Genomic DNA, 10000 nt, shown 5'->3' on the forward strand with positions numbered 1-10000 from the left:
GGCTCGGCACGGTAGGTCGGAGTCCAGAGTCGGAGTCCCCGGTCGTCGGTCGGTCCCGGTCTGTCGATGGAGGAGGCGGCAGCGGCGGCGGCAGGTCGGTCGGTTTCTCGGTCTCGGGCTGGGGCTCGGTGTCGGTCGGTCTCGGTCTCGGTCTCGGTGTCGGTCGGTGGGAGTCCAGAGTCGGAGTCCCGCGGTCCTCGGTCGGTGCCGGTCGGTCGGTCGAAGGAGGCGGCGGCAGGTCGGTCGGTGTCTCGGTCTCGAAAAACGACAGAGTCCAGACTTTAAGTTGGAGTGTAGAGCTCCGAGTATCCGAGGCTCGGACGAGAACGGAAATAGGCCAGGTCGCTATATGTGTAGGGATAGTGAACGGGCGACCAGTCGGTCGGTCGGTCGGTCGGTCGAAGGCGGCGGCGCGGCCGGCCGGCCGGAGGCGGCACGAACGAGGCCCGCCCGCCCGAGTCGGTAGGTCGATGGTGTCTAGGAATAAGTCGTAACAGTAACAGTAACGGTAGCGGCTGCGGTCGCGGCGAATTGACGCTAGAAGGGTCGGTAGTGCTCGGTTACGGTCGGCGCCCGCGATACCGGAGTTGGTCGCCCGGTAACGTTATCGGTCTCCGCTCAGGCGGGCCGCGTGCGTGCGTGCGTAAGAAGTGATGGTCTCCGCGCGTCGGGTTACGGTCGGCGCCCGCGTTACCGGAGTTGGTCGCCCGGTAACGTTATCGGTCTCCGCTCAGGCGGAGCGCGTGCGCGCGTAAGAAGTGACGACGGTCTCTGCGTGCCGGGTTACGGTCGGCGCCCGCGTTACCGGAGTTGGTCGCCCGGTAACGTTATCGGTCTCCGCTCAGGCGGAACGCGTGCGTAAGAAGTGACGACGGTCTCTGCGCGTCGGGCTACGGTCGGCGCCCGCGTTACCGGAGTTGGTCGCCCGGTAACGTTATCGGTCTCCGCTCAGGCGGACCGCGTGCGCGCGTAAGAAGTGATGGTCTCTGCGCGTCGGGTTACGGTCGGCGCCCGCGATACCGGAGTTGGTCGCCCGGTAACGTTATCGGTCTCCGCTCAGGCGGGCCGCGTGCGTGCGTAAGAAGTGATGGTCTCCGCGCGTCGGGTTACGGTCGGCGCCCGCGTTACCGGAGTTGGTCGCCCGGTAACGTTATCGGTCTCCGCTCAGGCGGACCGCGTGCGCGCGTAAGAAGTGATGGTCTCTGCGCGTCGGGTTACGGTCGGCGCCCGCGATACCGGAGTTGGTCGCCCGGTAACGTTATCGGTCTCCGCTCAGGCGGGCCGCGTGCGTGCGTAAGAAGTGATGGTCTCCGCGCGTCGGGTTACGGTCGGCGCCCGCGTTACCGGAGTTGGTCGCCCGGTAACGTTATCGGTCTCCGCTCAGGCGGAGCGCGTGCGCGCGTAAGAAGTGATGGTCTCTGCGTGCCGGGTTACGGTCCGCGCGTTACCGGAGTTGGTCGCCCGGTAACGTTATCGGTCTCCGCTCAGGCGGGCCGCGTGCGTAAGAAGTGACGACGGTCTCTGCGCGTCGGGCTACGGTCGGCGCCCGCGTTACCGGAGTTGGTCGCCCGGTAACGTTATCGGTCTCCGCTCAGGCGGACCGCGTGCGCGCGTAAGAAGTGATGGTCTCTGCGCGTCGGGTTACGGTCGGCGCCCGCGATACCGGAGTTGGTCGCCCGGTAACGTTATCGGTCTCCGCTCAGGCGGGCCGCGTGCGCGCGTAAGAAGTGACGACGGTCTCCGCGCGCCGGGCTACGGTCGGCGCCCGCGTTACCGGAGTTGGTCGCCCGGTAACGTTATCGGTCTCCGCTCGGGCGGAGTGTGCGCTGGCGTTGCCTGGCAGTTGCCGTCGGTACGCCGTCTAGAAATAAGTCGTAACAATCGGAGAAGGGTCGGTCGGTCGAACGAACGTGGTGCGCGACGAAGGGCCGAGTCCGACTCGGGCCGTCGGGCCTGCCTGCCTGCCTGCCTGCCTGCCTGCGCGCGCGCGCGCGCGCGCGGTCGGCAAGCGAGTAGAGTAGATTTCCGAAAAACGACAGAGTCCAGACTCTAAGTGGGAGTGTAGAGCTCCGAGTATCCGAGGCTCGGACGAGAACGGAAATAGGCCAGGTCGCTATATGTGTAGGGATAGTGAACGGGCGACCAGTCGGTCGGTCGAAGGCGGCGGCGCGGCCGGCCGGCCGGAGGCGGCACGAACGAGGCCCGCCCGCCCGAGTCGGTAGGTCGATGGTGTCTAGAAATAAGTCGTAACAGTAACGGTAGCGGCTGCGGTCGCGGCGAATTGACGCTAGAAGGGTCGGTAGTGCTCGGTTACGGTCGGCGCCCGCGTTACCGGAGTTAGTCGCCCGGTAACGTTATCGGTCTCCGCTCAGGCGGACCGCGTGCGTGCGTAAGAAGTGACGGCGGTCTCCGCGCGTCGGGTTACGGTCGGCGCCCGCGTTACCGGAGTTGGTCGCCCGGTAACGTTATCGGTCTCCGCTCAGGCGGAACGCGTGCGTAAGAAGTGACGACGGTCTCTGCGTGCCGGGTTATGGTCCCCGCGTTACCGGAGTTGGTCGCCGCGTAACGTTATCGGTCTCCGCTTAGGCGGACCGCGTAAGAAGTGATGGTCTCTGCGTGCCGGGTTACGGTCGGCGCCCGCGTTACCGGAGTTGGTCGCCCGGTAACGTTATCGGTCTCCGCTCAGGCGGACCGCGTAAGAAGTGATGGTCTCCGCGTGCCGGGTTATGGTCCCCGCGTTACCGGAGTTGGTCGCCGCGTAACGTTATCGGTCTCCGCTCAGGCGGACCGCGTAAGAAGTGATGGTCTCTGCGTGCCGGGTTACGGTCCCCGCGTTACCGGAGTTGGTCGCCGCGTAACGTTAAAAGTCTCCGCTTAGGCGACCCCGCATAAGAGGTTATGGTCGCACCGCGTAAGCGATAATCGTCGCACCGCGTAATGGTTATGGTCCCCGCGTTACCGGAGTTGGTCGCCGCGTAACGTTAAAAGTCTCCGCTTAGGCGACCCCGCATAAGAGGTTATGGTCGCACCGCGTAAGCGATAATCGTCGCACCGCGTAATGGTTATGGTCCCCGCGTTACCGGAGTTGGTCGCCGCGTAACGTTATCGGTCTCCGCTCAGGCGGAACGCGTGCGTAAGAAGTGACGACGGTCTCTGCGCGTCGGGTTACCGGAGTTGGTCGCCCGGTAACGTTATCGGTCTCCGCTCAGGCGGAACGCGTAAGAAGCGACGGCGGTCTCCGCGCGCCGGGTTACGGTCGGCGCCCGCGTTACCGGAGTTGGTCGCCCGGTAACGTTATCGGTCTCCGCTCGGGCGGAGTGTGCGCTGGCGTTGCCTGGCAGTTCCCGTCGGTACGCCGTCTAGAAATAAGTCGTAACAATCGGAGAAGGGTCGGTCGGTCGAACGAACGTGGTGCGCGATGAAAGGGCCGAGTCCGACTCGGGCCTTCGTCGCGCGACGAGCGGTCCGCCGTCGGAGCTTCGGTTCTTCGCCGGAACGTGCGCCGGCGTCGCCCGCGGAGGTTCTCGATCGATCGAGCGATCGATCGATCGGTAGTAGAGAGGCGGCCCGAGGGCGGCGGCGGCGGGCCTGCCTGCGCGCGCGCGCGCGCGCGCGCGTAGAGTAGATTTTTCCGAAAAACGACAGAGTCCAGACTCTAAGTAGGAGTGTAGAGCTCCGAGTATCCGAGGCTCGGACGAGAACGGAAATAGGCCAGGTCGCTATATGTGTAGAGGAGGTGCTCACCGGGGGCAGTTCGGGCGCGAGTCCGACTGCCTCTCCTGTCGATCGAGGCCGGTCGGCGAACGACCGGTCCGCGGCGGCCCTCCTCGTCGTCCGTAGCAGGACGACGACGATACGCTAACGGCAAGACGCCTCGCCAGGTCGCGAAGCTCCCTCTGCGGAGCCTCCTTCAAAACGGCGGCGGCGCGCGCGTCCGTCGTCTCGTTGAGAGACGCGGACGGACTCGATAGGTCGGATACGGTGGTCGGTCAGGCGTTCGTCTCCGCTCCGGCGGGGTCGGACGGTCGCGGACGAAGCATTGTCTGTGACGAGCGTTGTTCGTAAACTCTACGTGGTCGCGTCTCTGAGCCGGTCGCCGCCGCCGCCGCGGTAGCGTCCGGGATGTTCGATTACCTTCCACTATCCTCGATTTTCGTGCGTGTGGAGCCGCGCGTAACTGTAGTGAGGTTTTTTGTCCGCGTTCGGGAGAGTAAGTTCGCACCGATGATGGGCGCGCCGAGCAGTGAGGGTGCAATGCAAAGACCCGTGCCCTAGGAGTGTTCCTAAAAGGTTGGTCGCTGTGCACCGTCGAATGTACGCGGCCGACCCCTACCCCCGTCCGACCTAGACCAAAGCTGTCCAGAGGGTCGGCCCGAACGTTATGGATGGGATTCCGAACGCCTAGTTTTCGCGTTAGGTTGAGTTTTCGAGTATCGACTATGACCGTATTGTAGACTTGCGTTCGTACGGTACGCCGTCTAGAAATAAGTCGTAACAATCGGAGAAGAATCGGTCGAACGTGGTGCGTGATGATGGGCCGAGTCCGACTCGGGCCGTCGTCGAGATGCGAGACCCGCCTTCGGGGCGTCTTGCCGTCTAGAAATAAGTCGTAACAATCGGAGAAGAATCGGTCGAACGTGGTGCGTGATGAAGGGCCGAGTCCGACTCGGGCCGTCGTCGGGATGCGAGACCCGCCGTCGGGGCGTCTGGCTTCGCCGGAGAGTGCGCTGGCGTTGCCTGGCAGTTCCCGTCGGTGGATGGTCTTGACGGGTAGAGAGGTGCCTCGGGTGCGCGGAGTGTAACTCCGTCGCAGGTCGGACACGAACGGTATAATCGCGTTCCGCGCGTCGTCGCCCGATACGGTCGACGTCGCCGGGCGCGCTCCGCGGCGTCGAAGGAACGGCTGGCCGACGGCCTAGTGTCGTCGCCTCCGCTTCGTCCCGCCAGGTACGTAGTGCGTCGAGACGGGCCGAGACCGACTCGGGCCGTCGTCGGGATGCGAGACCCGCCGTCGGGGCGTCTGGCTTCGCCGGAGAGTGCGCTGGCGTTGCCTGGCAGTTTCCGTCGGTGGATGGTCTCGACGGGTAGAGAGGTGCCTCGGGTGCGCGGAGTGTAACTCCGTCGCAGGTCGGACACGAACGGTATAATCGCGTTCCGCGCGTCGTCGCCCGATACGGTCGACGTCGCCGGTCGCGCTCCGCGGCGTCGAAGGAACGGCTGGCCGACGGCCTAGTGTCGTCGCCTCCGCTTCGTCCCGCCAGGTACGTAGTGCGTCGAGACGGGCCGAGACCGACTCGGGCCGTCGTCGGGATGCGAGACCCGCCGTCGGGGCGTCTGGCTTCGCCGGAGAGTGCGCTGGCGTTGCCTGGCAGTTCCCGTCGGTGGATGGTCTCGACGGGTAGAGAGGTGCCTCGGGTGCGCGGAGTGTAACTCCGTCGCAGGTCGGACACGAACGGTATAATCGCGTTCCGCGCGTCGTCGCCCGAACGGTCGACGTCGCCGGTCGCGCTCCGCGGCGTCGAAGGAACGGCTGGCCGACGGCCTAGTGTCGTCGCCTCCGCTTCGTCCCGCCAGGTACGTAGTGCTTTGAGACGGGCCGAGACCGACTCGGGCCGTCGTCGGGATGCGAGACCCGCCTTCGGGGCGTCTTGCCGTCTAGAAATAAGTCGTAACAATCGGAGAAGAATCGGTCGAACGTGGTGCGTGATGAAGGGCCGAGTCCGACTCGGGCCGTCGTCGGGATGCGAGACCCGCCGTCGGGGCGTCTGGCTTCGCCGGAGAGTGCGCTGGCGTTGCCTGGCAGTTCCCGTCGGTGGATGGTCTCGACGGGTAGAGAGGTGCCTCGGGTGCGCGGAGTGTAACTCCGTCGCAGGTCGGACACGAACGGTATAATCGCGTTCCGCGCGTCGTCGCCCGAACGGTCGACGTCGCCGGTCGCGCTCCGCGGCGTCGAAGGAACGGCTGGCCGACGGCCTAGTGTCGTCGCCTCCGCTTCGTCCCGCCAGGTACGTAGTGCGTTGAGACGAGACCCGCCTTCGGGGCGTCTTGCCGTCTAGAAATAAGTCGTAACAATCGGAGAAGAATCGGTCGAACGTGGTGCGTGATGAAGGGCCGAGTCCGACTCGGGCCGTCGTCGGGATGCGAGACCCGCCGTCGGGGCGTCTGGCTTCGCCGGAGAGTGCGCTGGCGTTGCCTGGCAGTTCCCGTCGGTGGATGGTCTCGACGGGTAGAGAGGTGCCTCGGGTGCGCGGAGTGTAACTCCGTCGCAGGTCGGACACGAACGGTATAATCGCGTTCCGCGCGTCGTCGCCCGATACGGTCGACGTCGCCGGTCGCGCTCCGCGGCGTCGAAGGAACGGCTGGCCGACGGCCTAGTGTCGTCGCCTCCGCTTCGTCCCGCCAGGTACGTAGTGCGTCGAGACGGGCCGAGACCGACTCGGGCCGTCGTCGGGATGCGAGACCCGCCGTCGGGGCGTCTGGCTTCGCCGGAGAGTGCGCTGGCGTTGCCTGGCAGTTCCCGTCGGTGGATGGTCTCGACGGGTAGAGAGGTGCCTCGGGTGCGCGGAGTGTAACTCCGTCGCAGGTCGGACACGAACGGTATAATCGCGTTCCGCGCGTCGTCGCCCGATACGGTCGACGTCGCCGGTCGCGATCCGCGGCGTCGAAGGAACGGCTGGCCGACGGCCTAGTGTCGTCGCCTCCGCTTCGTCCCGCCAGGTACGTAGTGCGTCGAGACGCGACGAGTGGTCCGCCGGTCGGTCGGTCGGTCGGTCGGTCGGTCGGTAGTAGAGAGGCGGCCCGAGGGCGGCGGTGGGCCGGCCTGCGCGCGCGCGCGCGCGTGGTCGGTAAGCGAGTAGAGTAGATTTTCGAAAAACGACAGAGTCCAGACTCTAAGTTGGAGTGTAGGGCTGCGAGTATCCGAGGCTCGGACGAGAACGGATATAGGCAAAGTCGCTATATGTGTAGAGAAGGTGCTCACCGGGGGCAGTTCGGGCGCCAGTCCGACTGCCTCTCCTGTCGATCGAGGCCGGTCTTTAAACGACCGGTCCGCGGCGGCCCTCCTCGTCCGTAGGACGATGATACGCTAACGGCAAGACGCCTCGCCAGGTCGCGATGCTCTGCGTGCCGGGTTACGGTCCCCGCGTTACCGGAGTTAGTCGCCCGGTAACGTTATCGGTCTCCGCTCAGGCGGACCGCGAAAGAAGTGATGGTCTCTTCGTGTCGGGTTAGGGTCGGTGCCCGCGTTACCGGAGTTAGTCGCCCGGAAACGTTATCGGTCTCCGCTCAGGCGGACCGCGAAAGAAGTGATGGTCTCTGCGTGTCGGGTTACGGTCGGCGCCCGCGATACCGGAGTTGGTCGCCCGGTAACGTTATCAGTCTCCGCTCAGGCGGACCGCGAAAGAAGTGATGGTCTCTGCGTGTCGGGTTACGGTCGGTGCCCGCGTTACCGGAGTTAGTCGCCCGGAAACGTTATCGGTCTCCGCTCAGGCGGACCGCGAAAGAAGTGATGGTCTCTTCGTGCCGGGTTACTGTCGGTGCCCGCGTTACCGGAGTTAGTCGCCCGGTAACGTTATCGGTCTCCGCTCAGGCGGACCGCGAAAGAAGTGACGGTCTCTGCGTGTCGGGTTACGGTCGGTGCCCGCGTTACCGGAGTTAGTCGCCCGGAAACGTTATCGGTCTCCGCTCAGGCGGACCGCGAAAGAAGTGATGACGGTCTCTGCGTGCCGGGTTACTGTCGGTGCCCGCGTTACCGGAGTTAGTCGCCCGGTAACGTTATCGGTCTCCGCTCAGGCGGACCGCGAAAGAAGTGACGGTCTCTGCGTGTCGGGTTACGGTCGGTGCCCGCGTTACCGGAGTTAGTCGCCCGGAAACGTTATCGGTCTCCGCTCAGGCGGACCGAGTAAGAAGTGATAGTCTCTGCGTGCCGGGTTACGGTCCCCGCGTTACCGGAGTTAGTCGCCCGGTAACGTTATCGGTCTCCGCTCAGGCGGACCGCGTAAGAAGTGATGGTCTCTGCGTGTCGGGTTACGGTCGGTGCCCGCGTTACCGGAGTTAGTCGCCCGGAAACGTTATCGGTCTCCGCTCAGGCGGACCGCGAAAGAAGTGATGGTCTCTTCGTGCCGGGTTACTGTCGGTGCCCGCGTTACCGGAGTTAGTCGCCCGGTAACGTTATCGGTCTCCGCTCAGGCGGACCGCGAAAGAAGTGACGGTCTCTGCGTGTCGGGTTACGGTCGGTGCCCGCGTTACCGGAGTTAGTCGCCCGGAAACGTTATCGGTCTCCGCTCAGGCGGACCGCGAAAGAAGTGATGACGGTCTCTGCGTGCCGGGTTACGGTCCCCGCGTTACCGGAGTTAGTCGCCCGGTAACGTTATCGGTCTCCGCTCAGGCGGACCGCGAAAGAAGTGATGGTCTCTTCGTGTCGGGTTAGGGTCGGTGCCCGCGTTACCGGAGTTAGTCGCCCGGAAACGTTATCGGTCTCCGCTCAGGCGGACCGCGAAAGAAGTGATGGTCTCTGCGTGTCGGGTTACGGTCGGCGCCCGCGATACCGGAGTTGGTCGCCCGGTAACGTTATCAGTCTCCGCTCAGGCGGACCGCGAAAGAAGTGATGGTCTCTGCGTGTCGGGTTACGGTCGGTGCCCGCGTTACCGGAGTTAGCCGCCCGGTAACGTTATCGGTCTCCGCTCAGGCGGACCGCGAAAGAAGTGACGGTCTCTGCGTGTCGGGTTACGGTCGGTGCCCGCGTTACCGGAGTTAGTCGCCCGGTAACGTTATCGGTCTCCGCTCAGGCGGACCGAGTAAGAAGTGATAGTCTCTGCGTGCCGGGTTACGGTCCCAGCGTTACCGGAGTTAGTCGCCCGGTAACGTTATCGGTCTCCGCTCAGGCGGACCGCGAAAGAAGTGATGGTCTCTTCGTGTCGGGTTAGGGTCGGTGCCCGCGTTACCGGAGTTAGTCGCCCGGAAACGTTATCGGTCTCCGCTCAGGCGGACCGCGAAAGAAGTGATGGTCTCTTCGTGTCGGGTTACGGTCGGTGCCCGCGTTACCGGAGTTAGTCGCCCGGAAACGTTATCGGTCTCCGCTCAGGCGGACCGCGAAAGAAGTGATGGTCTCTTCGTGTCGGGTTACGGTCGGTGCCCGCGTTACCGGAGTTAGTCGCCCGGAAACGTTATCGGTCTCCGCTCAGGCGGACCGAGTAAGAAGTGATAGTCTCTGCGTGCCGGGTTACGGTCCCCGCGTTACCGGAGTTAGTCGCCCGGTAACGTTATCGGTCTCCGCTCAGGCGGACCGCGTAAGAAGTGATGACGGTCTCTGCGTGCCGGGTTACGGTCGGCGCCCGCGTCACCGGAGTTAGTCGCCCGGTAACGTTATCAGTCTCCGCTCAGGCGGACCGCGAAAGAAGTGATGACGGTCTCTGCGTGCCGGGTTACGGTCGGCGCCCGCGTCACCGGAGTTAGTCGCCCGGTAACGTTATCAGTCTCCGCTCAGGCGGACCGCGAAAGAAGTGATGACGGTCTCTGCGTGCCGGGTTACGGTCGGCGCCCGCGTCACCGGAGTTAGTCGCCCGGTAACGTTATCAGTCTCCGCTCAGGCGGACCGCGAAAGAAGTGATGGTCTCTGCGTGTCGGGTTAGGGTCGGTGCCCGCGTTACCGGAGTTAGCCGCCCGGTAACGTTATCGGTCTCCGCTCAGGCGGACCGCGAAAGAAGTGACGGTCTCTGCGTGTCGGGTTACGGTCGGCGCCCGCGATACCGGAGTTGGTCGCCCGGTAACGTTATCAGTCTCCGCTCAGGCGGACCGCGAAAGAAGTGATGGTCTCTGCGCGTCGGGTTACGGTCGGCGCCCGCGATACCGGAGTTGGTCGCCCGGTAACGTTATCAGTCTCCGCTCAGGCGGACCGCGAAAGAAGTGATGGTCTCTGCGTGTCGGTTTACGGTCGGTGCCCGCGTTACCGGAGTTAGCCGCCCGGTAACGTTATCGGTCTCCGCTCAGGCGGACCGCGAAA

Source organism: Tubulanus polymorphus, chromosome 12 (assembly GCF_964204645.1).
Source record: "Tubulanus polymorphus chromosome 12, tnTubPoly1.2, whole genome shotgun sequence".
NCBI lineage: Eukaryota > Metazoa > Nemertea > Palaeonemertea > Tubulaniformes > Tubulanidae > Tubulanus > Tubulanus polymorphus.